The sequence below is a fragment of the Phocoena sinus genome, chromosome 20, assembly GCF_008692025.1.
Source record: "Phocoena sinus isolate mPhoSin1 chromosome 20, mPhoSin1.pri, whole genome shotgun sequence".
Lineage (NCBI taxonomy): Eukaryota > Metazoa > Chordata > Mammalia > Artiodactyla > Phocoenidae > Phocoena > Phocoena sinus.
In genome coordinates this window covers 433-18,758 of record NC_045782.1, presented here as the reverse complement: position 1 = coordinate 18,758, position 18,326 = coordinate 433, and the positions used below count along the sequence as shown (strand labels likewise).

Here is an 18,326-nt window from a genome sequence, read left to right as displayed (position 1 = left end):
ACTTACACCAAGTGCCGTGGGCTCCGCAGAGGCAGCGACCCAGGACTGAGGCCCCAGAGCCTCCTGAGTGTCGTGGCCCTGGTGCCCCTCTCACGGGAGTTGCTGTCAGGCTTGATGGTTGAAGCAGAGGTATGGTATGGATACCATACCTCACTGGTAGAAGCTATTCCTTTTCTTCCCTGGGAGAAGCAGGTGTCCTACTTTGTTGGGGAGACCACCTTTTTAATAAAGAATAATGATAAACTGTAAGTACATATTAAGGATTAGGTTATATACATGTAAAAAGTAATCGTAAAGATCAAGAATCAGAACCTGATGAGTGGACACCCAGGAGTCCCCTTCCCTCGTCCCAGCCTCCTCCCCGCCGTGAGGTGGCGGCTCTCCTGATGTTGTGTCAGTGACTTGTCCTCATAGCTTATGCCCAAGCACGCATCCCTAAACAACGCAGCCCAGCTTTGCCTAGTTCCAATGTCCATAAGTGGGTGTACCGTGCTTGCTGCTTTATTGCTCTTGATGGCTCAGCGTTGTGGCCATGAGATTCTTTCATCTTGTGAATATGGTTTTTTAAAAAATAACTTCTATAGTTTTACTCCCTTTGAACACAATGTACTCCATTGCTGTGGAATATTCCTTCCTAGGAGCGTGCATGGTTCATTTCTGCATCCACCTGTGATGGCCTTCGGTTTCTTTCAGGTTTGGCTCCTGTGGCTGCGGAGTCCATGTCCGTGTGTCCTGGTGCAGGGCTGGGGGGTTTGTGTTCAGCTGGGAGGAACACCGTGGGTCTGTGTGCACGGAGTGCGCTCTCTGAGGCCCGATTGTTTCAGAAGTGGTTGCACCCCCACTGCGCACCGGGCTTTCCATTGCTCCACGTCCTGCTGATGTTTGATCCTGTGTCTTCATGTCTGCCATTCCGGTAGGTGTGTGCACAGTCGTTTTCTCATGGTTTTAACCCCTCGGTTGTTAGTGAAGTTGTGCATCTTGTGGCATTCATGGACTACTTCCTGTTGGTTTTTAAAAAGTTTAAAAAATTGTGGTCAAATACACATAACATAAAATTTACTGTCTTAACCATTTTTAAGTGCACATTTCAGGGTCAAGAAGTAATTCGCACTGTTGTGCAAACCTGATCGCCATCGTCCTCCAGAACTTTTTCCTCTTGCAAAATTGAAACAGTCCCCATTAAACACTCACTCCCCATTCTCCCTCCCTCAGCCCCTGGCACTCAACATCCTACTTTCTGTCTCTGTTTCCGACTGCTCTAGGGGCCTTGTATGAGTGGGTCAAGCACTGTTTGTTTTTTTGTGTCTAGCTTACATCACTGAGCATGACGCCCTCAAGGGTCATCCCTGCTGCAGCCTGTGTCAGAATTGCCTTCCTTTTTAGGCTGAATAACATTCCCTTTTATGGATGGACCATGTTTTGCTTCTCCATTCGTCCGTTAATGGACACATGTAATATCTACGTTCATTTCTCATGTCTTATAATATTTGCGGAGTAACGTCGGAAAGTCCTGTTAATCAGAAGTCATTGGCCGTTAACTTTTTTCTTAAACTTTTTATTGTGAAGAACATCAAAGCTAAGAAAAAGGGAAGAATACATGTCAGCCTCACTCGTGTTCAGGAGTTAATGCTTTACGGATTCACTTTATTCCCTGTGTGTGCGCTCTGCACGTGCATGTGCCTGTTTGCATACATGTGCTGTGCGTGTGCGTAGGTATGTACACTTGCACACGTTAGTGTGGGCATATGCGTGCGTGTGTGTTCACATGCTAGTGAGTGAATGTATTTGTGCTGTGCACATGCATGTGTTTGTGTGTGTGCTGTGTCTGCCTGTGCGCACACCTGTGTGTTTGCTGGAACCACTTGCAGGTTGGTTGCAGACTGAATCGTGCCCAGATACGTCCACACGCAGCTGCTCTAACAATCCTGCATAGCCACGTAAAGGTCACGGATCTCAGGGATTTCAATGGATGGAGCAGGACGTCCTGACACAGAGTCTCTCTTCCAGTGACTGTCACTGTCTCAGTAACATCCTTCACACCTTCTTTAAGCCCCATTCAGGGTGCAGTTTAGACCCCCATCACATTCAGTCACCTGCACCAGGTCCCCTAAATCTACAATGTCACAATGGGAGAGCCTGGCCAGAGCCTGGGGTGCCCCTCCTGTTGGCCTGGCCTCCAGGCCCTGTACTTGGCTCCTGTGTTCCCATCTCTCAGCCAGGCCCTGACTTGGATGGGGCCGCCACCTCTTTCCTCACAGGGTCCCATGGCCCAGTCAAGGGGGTTCATTCTCCCAAACTCAGCATCAGGAGGGGGGGTGACCGCCCCCACTGGGTCTCCTTCATGTGAGACCTTGTGCTGTTGAAAGAGCAGGCGCCCTGCCCTCGGGGGTGGGGGCTGGGGAATGACATGCGGCCCACGATGGGCAGGCGGGTCCCCGGGTGGGGCGAGCCAGTGTGCAAGGAGTTCCGCGGTGGGTTCTCCTCTCCAATGTTCTGTGCCCCTACCTCTCCCCGTGCCTCCCCTCGAAGACAGGGCGGTGCCTGGGACGGGAGCCATGGGAGCCATCAGCCACCGCCCCCTCTACACACACACACACACACACACACACACACACACACGTACACGCACACGCTGCAGGGAAGCAGGACCTGAGTGCAGGGCTCTCAGTGGCCCTGAGCGCCCCGCCCGGAATCGGCCAGCGGAATGGACAGACCGGATCTCCCGGCCCAGACCATGCAGGACTGTCCTGCCCGGGCTTCCAGTGCGGCTGCCTCCTTCTGGAAGCCTGGGAGGCTGGAATAAGGCCCCTTCTTGTCTGTCCTGGCAGCAGACTGAGCTGCGCTCTAAGAAGTTCGTGGCTCACCCGTGGACCCTGACCATCAGGTGGCCAGAGATATTGGTAACATTTCTGTTTTGCCTGTTGAAATGTTTAATGACAAAGATTTTGTTCAGTTTCCTGATGTGGGTGTCCAAAGATGAGAGACCCATGTGTGTGATCTGTACCTCCTATGAGATCAGCCCTAAGCTAGTTTAAACATGATCAAGCTCTGTCTACACGGTAGATTTAGACCTCTGCCTGTCCTGTCTACTGATTATGTTTAGAGCTGACCATGTGTTGTCTATAATAATAAGATTTAGACCTGACCATGTTCTGTGTACGCTAGGACTATGGGAACCTGGGTAGAGACCCGGCCTGGCCTCAGCACTGGGAAGCTCCGTGCCTGCATCTGAAGGTCAGTGCTTAGATGTCCGGGGTCTGGAGCTGAGGTGGGCTTGTGTACGTAACAGCCTCTTTTGTGAGTGTGGTTACCTGGTCCTCCCAAGGGTCAGTGCTGTGGTCGGGGCCTTAGTCTTAATCCCTGCAAGGTTCACCTTCCCTGGGGCTTGTGGAGAATCCACAGGGGGGCTACCTGGCAATCATTCCAATTCACCAGCACTTGCATGGTGCGTAGGGAGGCAGGTTTAGCTGGTGAATTGATTGCAGGGCAGATCGGGTAAAAGGCCGAGGGGTAACAGCTGAGGCTGCTGCCGAGCTCTCCTTCCAGTCTACCGTCCCTACTCAGAAGCGTCCAGAGCTGCCCCTCGGCTTTCAGCCCTGCTGTCCTGTGAGTTAACAAGTATGTGAGACAAGAAAGGACTGAGCCTGCGAGAACCAAGAAAGTGTGTTCAACTCTAGCATGAAAGCTTTAAACACAGGTAAAATCAGTAGAACCAAAGGGAGAAGAGGAGGACTTCTCTGGGACAAGCGTGGGCAGAGGAGACCCACCTGACACTTTTTCCCATTCCAGGAGGTCCCAGGAACCCAGCTTGTTTCCACATTAGGGGAGCAAGCAGCAGAGCCATGGTGTCCTGACCAAGGGGAGGTGTGACCCCTAGGTGCAGGGTCTGGGGAGGTGGAGTCACCTGGTGAATGTGGACCTGTGACCCCAGGTGGGGGAGTCTGGGGAGAGTGATTCACTCTGGGACTGTGGACATGTGACTCAGGTGGAGGGGTCTGGGGAGGTGGGTCACCCTGGTGAGTGTGGATGTGCGACCCCAGGTATAGGGTGCGGGGACTGTGTGGGTCTCACCACATCTGCATGGGTCAGGATCACATGTATGGGGAGACCCCATATGTGCTCTTTGCCTGCAGTGTGTCTTTTCCCCTTTGAGATTTCCAACCTCTGCATTAAGGATGTTGCCCTGATTAACCTGTGGTACCTTTTCTTCTCTTAATCTTGTCACATTCATATGAGGTCAGGCATGTTTGAGTGGGTTGCTGCTCTGTGTTCTGGTGAGTGACAGCAGTTGGTGGTATGTTAATGTCATATCATATGTGTAATCTATGGGGGTCACCACTGGCTGGGTCCCCCTGGACAGAGGTCAGGTGAGCACAGACTAGCTTCCCACTAAGAATGGTCCCCCACGTGCCATGTGAGGGTACCGTGATGGCCCCTAAGTTGGGGGACTGTGTTTGGGCCTCCAACAATTGTGATGAAGGGGAGTCAAAATGGAATCTCAATTAACGACATTATTTTAAGAATTTATTTGAAGTGAAGTAAAACACACGTCACATACCTTTACCATCATCACCATTTTAAGTGCACGTTTCTGAGGCATCAGATATTCTCACCTTCTTGTGGAGCCATCGCCACCATCCCTAGAACTTTTCATCTTGCAAAACCAAAATTCCACAACCATTGAAGTCTCACTCCCCGTTCCCTCCCACTGCCCCTGGCACCGGTATCCACTTCAGTCCCTGAGTTGTTGACCCCAGGGCACTCACTGGAGTGGAATCCTGCAGTGTTTGCTGACGGGTCACTTTGGAAGAGCTGACTTTCAGTCTGAAGCTCTGCCTGTTTGCATCTGAAGAACCTGCGTTTAAGGAGAGAATGTATGAGGAAGGGGGTGTATGAAGGACAAAGGAGTCTGGGGTGCAGATGAGCCAGGACCTGACCAGCTGCCTTTCGGGTCCTCTGGTTCCACCTCTTGGCCTGTGTCTGTCTCATCTGCATCATCACGGGCCCCGCTGGCACCCCTGGGGTGTTGTTGTCTGAGTGAGATTCCCCTGGTGCCCCTGCTCTCCTCCCCTCCTCCTGCTGGTTGGGGAGGGAGCTGCTTGCTGTGCGGTCTCTACTCCTGAGGCACCAAGGACCCTGCAGCATGGACCTGCAGAGTGTGGGTGTGGTCCCAAGAACATGGGGCCCACGTAGGACGCAACATCGGGGCGTGACAAGTGCTAGGGCTGCCTCATCACTGACAGGGAATGTTGCCAAGATCCTGCTCGGGAGGGCGCGGTGGGTGGCCTGGGACCCCAGGGGCCCCATTCCTATCCTGGAGCTTGGACAGTGCATCCCCATGGGCTCCAGATTCACCCCATATCTCAGCCATACCCCTCTGTCCTGTCTTTGAACTCAGGAAAATGAGCTCTCTTGTCCACAACATCGGCCTGGTCCTGTTGGTATTAGTGTTCTTTAATTTAGGCGTCCTGGGATAGCAGCTCTTTGTAGCCCCGAGAAGAAACAGCTCAGGAGTGTACAGCAATTTCAGATGAAACTAATATTCAGTGACTATCTCTATACTGCTGGGTTGTTGACTTCTATTAGTCATTATTCTCCTGGTTTTAGCTCTGATGTGGGGATTACAGAGGAGTCAACGTTTAAATCTTCATAATCTGTGTATTTGTAGCGTCAGTATCATTACTGACCCATAGTTTGTATGGTTTGGGAAGAGTTATTGATTTCATGTATCATGTAAAGGATTCACAGTGATGATAGGGCAATTAAGATTACAATAATGGCTGGTAAATTGTTCACATTTTCTCTACCTGTGCATCTATTGTATGTATATGAGGTAGTTTAGTTGTCAATATTAGTGAAATAATATAGAGAACTAGAGAACTTATTTTAAAAATAACTATTAATGTGTGATTATGAACATGTAAAAGTTCTTCCATAATCGGTGATGTTGCATCTTGAGAGCCTAGAAGAAATTGATGTACCTTTTGATATACAGTAATTTAGCCCATGATTTAACTTTGACAAGGTTACATCACTTTTAACTTTTATCTCATTTATTGAGAAAGACATAATTGTTATGGTGTTGGTTTGAAACTGGTTGAAAAGGACTTGAGTCCTTCCTTATTTTACATTTACATAGGTAGGATCTTCAAACATAGGATATGGTGGAGGGCATCCGTGCAACCATTCTAGGTTAGGAGTAGCAGTTTCCGCTGCTGAGACTTCTCGTTTGGATGCAAATGCTTTTCAAAGTATGAAGATAATTAGCATTACCGCTGCTACTGAGACGAATGAGACTAAAGACAAAATACTTCATGTTGTGTGTGCCTCAGGGTCCTCAGACTAACGCAGTGACATCCCTGAGAGGCCAGGAAAGCGCTGCAGGAAGTCGTATTTATTACGGCAGATACACCTGTGACGTGACTGTTCGCTCGTGCTGAGTTAAGTGTATAACCTGAGAATAGTGGGAATCAGTGTAGGAAGCCTCCTATAATAGTGAAGGCTTCTCCCGTGGACACTACCTCATGGAAGTGTGCTACTACACAGTATGTATCCTGGAGGACAATGTCTGGGGATGAGTTGGCTAAGATGATTCCTGTCAAACCACCTACTGTAAAAAGGAAAATAAAGCCTAAAACTCATAATAGAGTGGGAGCTCATATAATATTACCTCCGTGAAGAGTTGCTGATCAGGGACTTCCCTGGTGACGAAGTGGTTAAGAATAGGCCTGCCAATGCATGGGACACGGGTTCGATCCCCGGTCCGGGAAGATCCCACATGCTGCAGAGCGAAAAGCTCGTGCGCCGCAACTACTGAGCCTGCGCTCTAGAGCCCGTGAGTCACAACTACTGAAGCCCACGTGCCTAGAGCCTGTGCTCTGCAGCAAGAGAAGCCACCGCCATGAGAAGCCCGCACACAGCGACGGAGAGTAGCTCCCGCTCACCGCAACCAGAGAAAGCTGGCGCGCATTAACGAAGACCCAACGCAGCCAAACAAAAAAAAAATAAAAAATTAGGGCTTCCCCGGTGGCGCAGTGGTTGAGAGTCCGCCTGCCGATGCGGGGGGCGTGGGTTCGTGCCCCGGTCCGGGGGGGGGGATCCCACATGCCGCGGAGCAGCTGGGCTCGTGGGCCGTGGCTGCTGGGCCTGCGCTTCCGGAGCCTGTGCTCTGCAACGGAAGAGGCCGCAGCAGTGAGAGGCCCGCGTACCGCAAAAAAAAAAAAATTAAAAGAAGAGTTGCTAATCGGCTAGATACTTTTACTCCTGTAGGGATAGAAGTAATTACGGTAGCTGATGCACAGCATGCTACTGAGTCGACAGCTATCCTTACGGTAAATATAAGACGGGCCCACAAGGGAAATCCTAAAAAGCCAGTGGACATGACTCATAACATTCCCAAATAGCTGAAAGGCAGTTTTTGTCCTAAATAGTATGTAATGATATGTGAAATTATAACAAGCCCTGGTAGGCCACGAATACACACTTCAGGGTGACCAAAGAATCAGGATAGGTGTTGGTATAGGATTCGGTCTCCTCCTGCAGGGTCAGAGAAGGGCGTGTTGAGATTTCTGTCTCTTAACAGTATGGCGATTCTGGCTGCTCGGACTGACACTGGTAATTACGGTAATATGGCTATAGCTGGGGAAGATTAAACTAATAATGGTGTTTGGTATTGGGATATGACTGCTGGTTTTGTATGAAAGACTATAGTAATAAAAGTAATAATACCAAGAATTGGAGAGACACCTGCTAAATGTAAGGTGAAAATGGTTAGGTCGACAGAGGCTCCTGCGTGGGCCAGATTGCAGGCTAGAGCTGAATACACGGTTCCACCTGTGCCAGAACCAGCTTCTATTGGTGATATGAGTAGGAGTAAGAATGATGGGGGAAGTAGTCAAAAGTTTATATGCTTTATTTGGGGAAATGTTACCTCAGGTGCCCCAGTTATTAGTGGCCCAAGTCAGTTTTCAAACCCTGCAATCATAATGGGTACAACTGTAGAGAATATTATTACAAGTGCAGGGACTGTTATGACTACCTTACAGATTTGGGCATCTCCAGGTAGCGCTCCAGGTTAGCATAGCTCAGCCTGGATTAATATACTCAAGGTGCTGCCTGCTACCCCAACCCAAGCACCAAATAGTCAATATAAAACGCTGATATCTTTGTGATTTGTTGAAAATAATCAGCAGTGTGTGAACAGAGGTACAATGACTTGAGCTAGCTTTAGACTGTAAACCTAGAGACAGAGACTGAGCCCTCTGCTCTTGTCCCGTTTAGCTGTGGATCTAGATGGGGTCAATGCAGGTTTCATCACAGCCCCTGAACGAATTTTGTAACAGTTTCTCCCTGTGGTTTTTTTTTTTTTGTAATTTATTTTTATAATGAGGTGTAGCTGATTTTCCATGCTGTCTTTCTTGCTGCTGCACATCCACTTGATTCACTTACAGAGAGACATCCATAAATTCTTTTCCACATTCTTACCAGTCGTACATATTCTTTTCTGGTGACTAGAGTGTGCCCAGTCCAGTTCCTTGAGCTATAGAGGAGGTCTTGTCGATTACCTGTTTGGTCTTTGGAACGGTATCTGTGCTAATTTCAACCCTCTGGTTTATGCCTCACCCCACCCCACCTTTCCCCTTTAGCAGCCATAAGTTTGTTTTCTAAATGTGTGACTCTGTTTGTTTTGTAATTTAGTTCATGTGTAGCCATTTTTAGATTCCACTTATAAGTGATATCTTATGCTAAGTGTCTTTTTGTGTCTGACTTATGTCACTTAGAATGATCGTACCTAGGTCCACCTGAGTTGCTGCAACTGGCCTTATTTCATTGATTTCATGGCTGAGTAATATTCCATTGTACAGAAGTACCACATCTTCTTTATCCATTTTTTCCTTCCAAGGACATTTACATTGTTTCCAAGTCGAGGCTCCTGCAAAGGGGCTGCACTAACAGTTGAAGTGCCTGTGTCCTATGGATTTATGGTTATCCCGAGATATACACCCAGGCGTGGAAGTGCCGTATGCTCTGTAGCTCTATTTTTTAAATTAATTAATTGTTTTTGCCTGGGTTGGGTCTCTGTTATTGCACGTGGGCTTTCTCTAGTTGCACCAAGTTGGGGATACTCTTCGTTGAAGTGCGTGGGCTTCTCATTGCACTGGCTTCTCTTCTTGCGGAGCACAGGCTCTAGGCGTTGGGCTTCAGTACTTGTGGCACATGGGCTCAGTAGTTGTGGCTCATGGGCTCTACAGCACAGGCTCAGTAGTCGTGGTGCACGGGCTTAGTTGCTCCGCGGCATGTGTTACCTTTCCGCACCAGGGCTCGAACCCGTGTCCTCTGCATTGGCAGTTGGATTCTTAACCACTGCGCACCAGGGAAGTCCCTATAGCTCTGTGTTTTAGAATTTTCAGGAAACATCATACCCTTCTCCAGCGTGGCTGTTAGCAGTTGACATTCCCACCATCAGCGCAGCAGCGTTCCCTTTTCTCCACGTCCTCTCCTCCATTTCTGGTTTTTACACTTTGTGAGGACGGCCATTCTGACTGGGGCAAAGTGACACATCTTTGCAGTGTTGATTTGTTTTTCCCGCATGTTTGGTTGGCACAAGGGCGTGTGGATTTACACAGTACGCCCTTTTTGGCCACCTGAATCGTAGGCAATGTTGAGCAGCTTTCATGTGCTTTAACGGCGAGTCCAGTCTACGTCTTGCAATCCGGTTCCTGCAATTCTGCCTTGTTTTCAAGTCCTTTTCAATTACTTACCCCAAGACATTTTCCCACCATAGTTGTCATTTACAACCCTGCAGGCGTTGTGGATTGCAGTGCCCCTGAGTTTCTCAACAACAAGTCTTTCTCTCAACAAGTCTTCAACTTGTTTCTGGAACCGGCCACAAAGTGGCAGGATCGCTTTAAGCCCCATTCTGGTTACAGGAGCAGCTGAGCCTTTGGGAAATTCCTCTTCCTGATTGGAAATTAGAGTGGTATGTGCTGTCCAAACACGTAGAGCTTGTTTCTCATTCTTTCCCCCGCTTCCCCTTCATCCTCCGGACAAATTCCAAGCCGTGCACGACCGGCTGTTGAGTGTGTTGACTTCCCCAGGTGGGGAGACTCTAAGGAACGAGGCGGGAGCAGGGACCCCTCCCCCAGGACATGTGGAGATAAGGTGACTTTTCCAAACTCTTCCCACCCATCCGGGCCCCCATCCTCTGGGGTTCTGTCTGGACACTGCGTGGTTTCCAGCGGTGCGGGGCTCTGGCGCTGCCCTGCAGGGAGCAGCCCTGCTACCCGCGCCTGCAGCGCCACCTGCTGGTCTCTTCGTCCTCCCGCCGGGCACAGTCTTCACCTTCCCCGCTGCCTCGGATGCTCTGTCTCCGCACTGTCCTGTGATCAGCCCCTCGTCCCCACCGCCGTCACCCCCAGCTCTACACCCCTCCTCCAGCCTCAGGGATGACCCAGGACCCTTCCTGGGCTCCCCGCCTGCCCACCCTTGGTCTGTGTCCTCAGTCCACCTGTGCAGACAGGTAAGAATCCCCTCCAGAAGCTCCCAAACGCTTCACCCGTACATCCTCCCCGGGGTTGGCCCGTGTCCTGTCGGGATGTTCCACCCTCAGCAAGCCCCCAAGTACATGGCAAGGGCAGGCATCAGGGCTGCCGTGTGCACTGCTGTGCGTCCGTTTCTATACACAGGCATGACACTGCCCAGGGTGCAGGAAAGGCAGCCTTACCTCGGGACGTGGGGAGAGGGGCTGCCCACAGGGTGGATGGACGTCAGCTCTCGGCTCACCAGGCAAGGGCAGCCGGGTTCTCGTTCCTTGGACCCTTTCTCACCCAGCCGGACCATGACCCGGCTTTGTTCCCACCCCTGTTGTCCCTCCATTGGCCTCGCTCTTGTGACCAGAGCAGGACAGTGTGGTCTGTGGTCACAGGCTGAGACACACAGACACTGGCTGACCTGCGTGCACCCAGCTGACCCCACGGAACGGGCACTGCACCAGGGCCTGTGCGGTGTGGGTTCACCTGCCCACAGAGAGGCCGGGCCTCTGTCCTGGCTCCAGAGGTCACCTTGAGTCTGACGGGAGTGTCCGTGCTCCGTGGGCCTCGCTCCAGGCTGGTCTGTGCTGACGGCGTGATGCACGGTGGGACTTCCTGAGTCCCCCTCGGGGGCTGGAGGCTAAGGTCAGACACATGGTGGTCCCACATTGACGTGACAGACCCCAATAAACCCTGCACTTCAGGACTCAGGTGGGCTTCCCTGGGCTGCCACAGCCGAGGAGGCTGGACCCTGCTCATCCCCCTGTCCTCGCTGATTTTAACTTGCATCCTTCACCATAATAAACCCTGGGTATAACAGCTTCAGGGAATTCTGGGAGCCTCCAAGAAAAAAGAAGCCGGGGAGGGGGTCTCTGGGTCCCCAACTCTGCAGTTGGGGTCAGAAGTTGGTGGGGAGGATCTTGGGGCCCTGGAATCTGAAGGGCCCCCCTACCAGGAGAGGGGTAGGAGACCCTGGGTGGTAGTTAAGCTGAGTCCAAGGCCCTCCTGTGTAGGAGGCTCCATAGCCCCGGGGATCCTGAAGCGGCCGGCTCCCTCCTCCCCTCCACCTCCAGGCTTGGTCCCTGCTCTTGAGAGATTCCCTAGGGTGGGGTCCTGGTGCTGGAGGTGCCCCGATGCTGTGGCCTCCTGAGTCTCCAGTGAGGATAACAGGAGTCGGGGAAGACTTGTTCACAGAAAGGGAGCTTCTGCCAGAGCAAAGCCTGGGTCTGCTGCCCCCGACCCCAGGTGCACTGGGGCAGGAATGTGAGAGCGAGGCTCCCTCCCCTCCCAAGACACACAGGACACATGGGTGCTGGTCACTGGACTCCCACACAATATTAAAATCTCCCACGCAGGCCTGATGGGTGAGAGACACTATTTAAACACTATTAATGGGGCCAGGGGGGCCCAGAGGGGGAAGCTGGGGGTGGGGAGAGTTGGAAAATCACCCAAGGACACGCTTTCCCTGCAGCGACCCCCCAGGTGAGCCCAGGTGGGGGTGGACCCATCAAGTCAGAGCCCACATTCGGGGTCTTTGGGGGACAAATAGCCAAGCACCCCCAGTACTTGCCTCCACCTGTTGCAGTTAGGGCCTGCCCTATCTTCATGGCTAAGTTCTCACCCCTCCCAGAAGGCCTCTTGGGGGTCAATGGGATGGGGGTGTCCATGGCAGGACTGGAGGGTCTGTGGTGGGCTGGAGGCCACGTGGCAGGCAGGAGGGCTCCCACCGATCCTGCCGGTCCACACCTCCTGGTCATAGGCCCGCACAGAGTCCACCAGGCTGTGGATGTGGTAGAAGGTGCCAGGGACCGGTCCAGCCCATGCAGGTGTCTGACCACCGAGCGGTCTGTGTGGAGTATTCCCAGGGAGCCCTGGCCGTGCTTGCACCCTCCCGGGAAGGACACGTCAGCGTGGTCCCTGGAATGACCGGGAGGTCAGCCAGAAGTGCCCCCCACCCAACCTCACTGTTACCACAAGAAACAAGAGACAACTCCATGCAGAAAGACAGAACATCACCAGCCTGATGCTGTCCTGAGGAAGGTCGGCTGGCATCTGGGAAGTGGGTGCTATGGTGGGTTGAATGGGGAGGTCCCCCCAAAAGTTATGTCCGCGTCATGGCTCCCAGAATCTGAGAAAAGAACCTTATTTGGAAGTAGGGTCTCTGCAGGTATAATTAGTTATGGATCTGGAGATGAGGTCATCATGGATCCGGGTGGCCCTGAATCAGTGACAGTGTCCTTCTAAGAGACTAGAGGAGAGACACAGACACACAGGAGACACCATGTGAAGACGGAGGCAGAGACGGGAGGGATGAGGCCACAAGCCCAGGGATGCCTGGAGCCCCCAGAAGCTGGAAGAGGTGGGAAGGACACTCCCCTGGAGCCTCCGGAGGGAGCGCGGGCCTGGGACACCTTGACCTCAGACGTCTGGTCTCCGGGACTGAGAGAGGACAGGTTTCTGTTGCTCTGAGCCTCCGTTTGTGGTCGTTTGTCAACAGCTGCCCTGGGAAGCTAATGCAGCTGGTGAGCAGTTCCCTGGCCAGATCTAAACCCTCCCGCCTCCCGTTAGGGGCAGCCCCCTGCGCCTGTGCTGTGTGCACAAACCATGTGGCTCATGCTGAACCCCGGCTCCCCTTCTGGGCACTGGCATTTTGGAGGGTGAGGGCAGACAATACCACACGACCAGCCCCCAGCTGGGTACCAAGTCTCTAATGAGCTTCCCTGGGGGGAAGGGGATGCGGGTCACTGTCGTGGTTCTGCCCTTCGTCGCTGGGGGAAGAGACACCCTAGAGACCCTCGAGGGAAGAAGGGGGCATGAAGGGTCATGAGGTGGCCGGAGCCGGGGCCCTCCCTCCCGTGCATCCCTACTGCGTGCTGTGACCCATCTCAGCTGTGAGGACACAAGTCACAAGTATGTGCTGGGTCCTGTGAGCCTCCCAGCCGATACCTGAAGGTGAGGGTGGCCCTGCAGAACCCAGCCCTCTCCTCCACGTCTAGTAGGTGGAAGACCCACTTCTCCTTGCCATTCCAGAAGCGGTTCTGGAGCTGTCCTGGGAGGGCTTCTGGGGTTATGCAGGCTGAGCCCCTGTTGCTAAGTCCCCACTTCCCCACAAGAGCCTCTAGAGCAAGCTGTTTGCCCTGTTGCCTGAATGACCGCCCACCAGTTTTCTCAGGAAAGAATCAAGGGTTTCTGTAGCAGCGTCTGCAGGCAGCTGTGCATCTGGGCCCAAGTTCACGTCTTCTGTGTAAACACAGAGAACCTTCCCTGACACGTGTCCCTGGCTGACCCCCTCTGCATGCCGACCACAGGCCCCAGTGCGGGCGTCAGACTGACTGCCCGTCTCAGCCTCCTGTTGTTGTCAGAGCTGCTCCAGGCCCTGCTCAAGCCCCGTGCACCCCCCTTTCACAGGGCTGTCCTGCACCCCCACCTTCAGCAGGAGTTCCCCTAAGTATTTAAGTGAAGGGATCCAGAGGTAAAAAAGGACGCTACAAACAAACAAACATGGAACCAGCTGGGACCAGGATGGCAACGAGTGTGACCTCCAACCGACCCCGAGTCTCATCACGTGTTGAATTTACTATATCAGCATATTAAGTGACGCACCCCCTGGCGGCCATGACTGGACATGAAGGACCAGAAACGGGTAAAAGGAGGTGGTACCCCAGCCCCTTGGAAGAAGCCTCGCCCCTTCCCCGGAAGGCCTCTTCATCCCACCACTAGCCTCCCTCCTCCTCCCTTTGTCTTTACTCTTCGAAATTAAACCACTCTCTCCAGGAGGGCGAGAAGGTGATCTGTGAGCTCAGTTCCCGCTTCTCCACTCTTTGGCCACTGAGTAGAGCCTGTGCTGTGTTGGTCTCGGCTTTGGTTCTGTTATTTGCCTACTTGAACCCACATGGAAAAAGGAAACCTTCCCCGCTGGGGCAGAGCGCCTCGCAGGCTGGGGCCCGAGCAGGGTCCACATGACTTCACTTGGTAACAGTCTGTAAGGGGACGGTGGTCTCTGCCCGTGGGGTGGGGAGGGAACACCTACAGCCACAGCACTGGCTCCGTGGACGGCACGGCCGCTTGTGGGCCTGGACCGTGTGCTCTCGTCCCCCCACGCCTGACACCCCTGACAGTCGTGACGCGGTGACACTGGCTGCTGGGCGTCCAGTCAGGAGGGACCAGAGGCAGCACCTGGTGCCAGGTGAGACGTGCCTTTTCACGGGCAGGGGACATAGGAGATATTAGGACTTTGTGTCTAGAAAACAAACCAAGCGGCCAGAAGGTGATCTGAGCTGTGGACTTGAAACCCACATGCGAGGTGAGGGCTTCCACTGGACACTGGCTCGGGAGCTTCCGCACAGGCGAGACCACACCCATGCTTCCCGCCCGACCCCTCCAGGCCTCCCTGTTGGCACAGCTGGGCCTGCGCCCCTCAGGCTCCCCGACCCAGAACCTGGAGGGCTGATGCTGCCAGGGCCTGGGGACGCGAGGGGTCCCTCCACCAAAGCTGCTCGGCCCCTCCTCCCCAGTGACCAGGGTAGGGAAGCCCTGTGGAGTCTGAGGCCCGGCACAGGCGAAGCTCATACCCCCTCCCAAGACCCCCGGCCCCGCCCTGCTTCCTCAGGCCCACCGCCTGCCCCTCCCGGTGCCCGCGTCCCACCAACCCACATTCCCGGTGTGGATGTCCACGTGCACAAGCTGCTCCGTGTCCTGTTCCCACATGGGACACCCCCATCCCTGCTTCTCCCTAATGACTGCCCGGACTCCGAATGTTCTGGGCAGGAAGAGGGCCGAGGGGGATGGCAGCCTGTCCCACCTGCCTCCCGGGGGCCCAGACACAGGGCTCGTGGCTGCTGGGCCTTGAGGTCTGGATGCTCCCAGGTGTGGGGTGAACCTGCCACTGCCTGCTGGAGCTGCCCCTTCCGAGACTCAGGAAACGGGGACCCACCAAACGGAGCCCGTCCCCAGGCTCTGCTGCTAGTCTGCTCGGCTTTGCTCTCCCGATCCTGAAGACAGACCTGTGGGAAACAGGGCCTGCGATTCCCACACTGACGGTGTTCCGTGAAATTTCCACTAGACCCCTTCCTACCCTGTTCTGAGCAAATTACTAGTCAGTCCATGCTACCATCACCCCACGAGCAGACCAGGAAGCTGAGGCTCCGAGAAGCCAAGTAATCCAGCCGGAAGCACAGCTGTGGGACACGGAGTGGGGTCTGCACCCGCCGCCCACCCAGGGGGACTGCCCACTCTCCGCAGCTTCCACGCCTGTTCCCTTCACCCCCTCCCGGGACCAGCTCGCAGAGCCTCCTCTTGGGGGGATTCTCTTACCTTCTTCTAACAGGATCCGTCTCACTATCCTGTTCTGGGATCACCTGGAAGCTTGTCACTCTGAAGCACGTTCAGCCTCACGTCACCAGGGCAGCTTTCCTGGATCACACTCACCACCTCCCCGTCCACTCCCAGCTCAGACCCAGAAAGGCCCCCTCGGCCCCGAGCCCCATGGCTCTGCCTGGGCTCCCACCTCCTCCTGCCTGCTTCGTCCCTCTCACGTCCCCTGCAGCGTCACCAGGAGCTCCCACCTGCCCCAGGCAGGCTGTCTGCTCTGTGCTGGGGAGGCCTCCGTGGTGTCAGGTGGAAGACACAAGAGGTACCCGTGGGGCCTCCCTCACGCAGCCCAGTGGTCAGCACCCACCTACTCACCTCATCACTCTGGATGGACGGGTTCAGGGGCCATGTGGCATCTCCTGGTTCTCATTTCATCCCAGCACCGCCCACAGGGAAGTTGCTAAGCAACTCTGTGCCGGCTGCACAGAGATGACGCTCATACACACGCTTCCCCACCCCCCCCCCCCCCCCCCCCACCCCAGCACACAGGGCTCTCGTGGCCAGGCCCCTCCCAGGGTACGGAGCTCACCTGTGCCGGCACCCAGCAGCCCCCGGGGCCCTCGTGGCCAGGCCCCTCCCAGGATATGGAGCTCACCTGAGCAGGTCCCCAGCAGCCCCCGGGGCCCTCGTGGTCAGGCCCCTCCCAGGATACGGAGCTCCCCTGGGCAGGTACCCTGGCAGGGCTGGACACACAGGAACTGTGAACGTAGCCCTCATTGCAGAGCACCCCCAGCCCACCTGTTGGTCCGAGCTGACACAGAGCACCTCAGAGCAGGACGTGAACTAACAAACAGCAGCTCCGGGACACGTCTGTGACCCTGGGCTTCACTCTGTGTGGCCTCCCTCCACCTGGTCTTCCAGAGACTTCCACTGCACCCGGGGCACCAGGCCTCTGTCTCCAACCACCACCCACCCCTCCTCTCCCTGACTCCTGGGTTCCTCTCATTAGGAGAGGGTTTTCTTGAAGTTGTCTCCCACTCATGGGCCAGATAATATAATTAGAAAACAAGCCAGAGCTGCAGCCCCTTGTCTATCCTGACTCTCAGGAGCCCACACCTGTTCCTTGGAGCTGGCCGATTCAGCAAGTTCCATTTTCTGCAACTGTGAGCCCCTGAGGGGTGATTATTGGCTGGCCTGGGAAGCCTGACCGTGCCGGCCAGCCCTCCCCAGGTGTGCCTGGGTTGAGATCAATATAAACACCGCTCCAGGCAGCAAGAGCCCCTGCAGCTGTGCCTGACGCCATTTTCTCTGCCCTGTCAGCAGTCTCGGGGCTGGGCTGGTGGGAGGGAGTGAGAGGCCACGGCTTTGTGGGTGTCCCAGTGTGAGTGGGGCTCTGCTGGACTTTCTGCAGCAGTTGCCAAGATGCTACCTGCTAAAGAAGAGGATGTGTCACCCACACCTGCCGCTGGAATTTCTCCCTGGGCACAGGTGAGGAAGGAAGAAAGCAGTGGGGGCCGGGACAGCAGGGGTATCTCAGGCAGGGAAATGGAGAGCTTCCAGAAGAGCACCCAGGGCCAGGACCATCCTGGCTGGCCTGCAGGCACCAAGTCGGCTGGCATGCTGTCCCTCATGTGGCTCCATGGCCCTTCCTCTAGGTTTTCAAGTCCTTGTACATATTCAGGTGTTTAGCCTTGGAAGGGTGGGAACATTTCAGCAGCAGCTGGCCTGGGGCTCGGCCCACGTTTACTCACAGACACCTCGGCACGGTCCCCCAGCTTTGCAGTGAGGACGCTTGTTGCGAGGAGCATGCTGGCTGAATGGGAGATGATTCCCCACCACTGACCAACTTCAGAATTGTTTGCAATTGGAGCAAGTGCCCTGAAACGGTTTTCCTCTGTGTAACTGGTGGGTTCTGTTCTTTTTTATCTTTTTTTCGTTTTTGGTTCAAGGTAGATTTTATTCCTCTTTTGTGTATTTACAGATATAAGCATGGAAATAATTTATTCATATAAATACATGTATGTGAAGGGAAGAATATTTTTTCTGTTTTACTTTTTTTAATTTTATTTTTTTATTTTGAATTTAATTTTATATTTTTATACAGCAGGTTGTTTTTGGTTATCTACTTTATACATATAAATGTATACATACCAATCCCAATGTCTCAACTCCTCCCACCACCATCCCCAACAGCTTTCCCCCCTTGTTGTCCATACGTTTGTTGTATACATGTGTTGCTCTATTTCTGCCTTGCAAAACGGTTCATCTGTACAATTTTTCTAGGTTCCACATATATGCATTAATATACAAGATTTGTTTTTCTCTTTCTGACTTACTTCACTCTGTATGACAGTCTCTAGATCCGTCAACGTCTCTACAAATGTCCCAATTTCATTCCTTTTTATGGCTTAGTAATATTCCATTTTATATATGTACCACATCTTTATGCATTCGTCTGTCTGTGGGCATTTAGGTTGCTTCCATTAC

At 53.5% G+C, this 18,326-nt stretch overlaps 1 protein-coding gene across 2 annotated transcripts in view; it reads left to right on the top strand.

The window, feature by feature from the left end:
• Positions 1 to 7,205, top strand: part of LOC116745842 (disintegrin and metalloproteinase domain-containing protein 21-like) — a 32,684-nt gene extending 25,479 nt beyond the window's left edge. The window contains exons 3-4 of one of the 2 annotated variants that reach the window (XR_004347563.1): positions 694 to 913; positions 1,869 to 7,205. The gene's annotated coding sequence lies outside the window, so the exon portion shown is untranslated. Of the gene's footprint in view, positions 1 to 693 lie in introns of both variants that reach the window. The other variant, XR_004347562.1, reaches the window with a different exon arrangement.
• Positions 7,206 to 18,326: the final 11,121 nt, after the last annotated feature.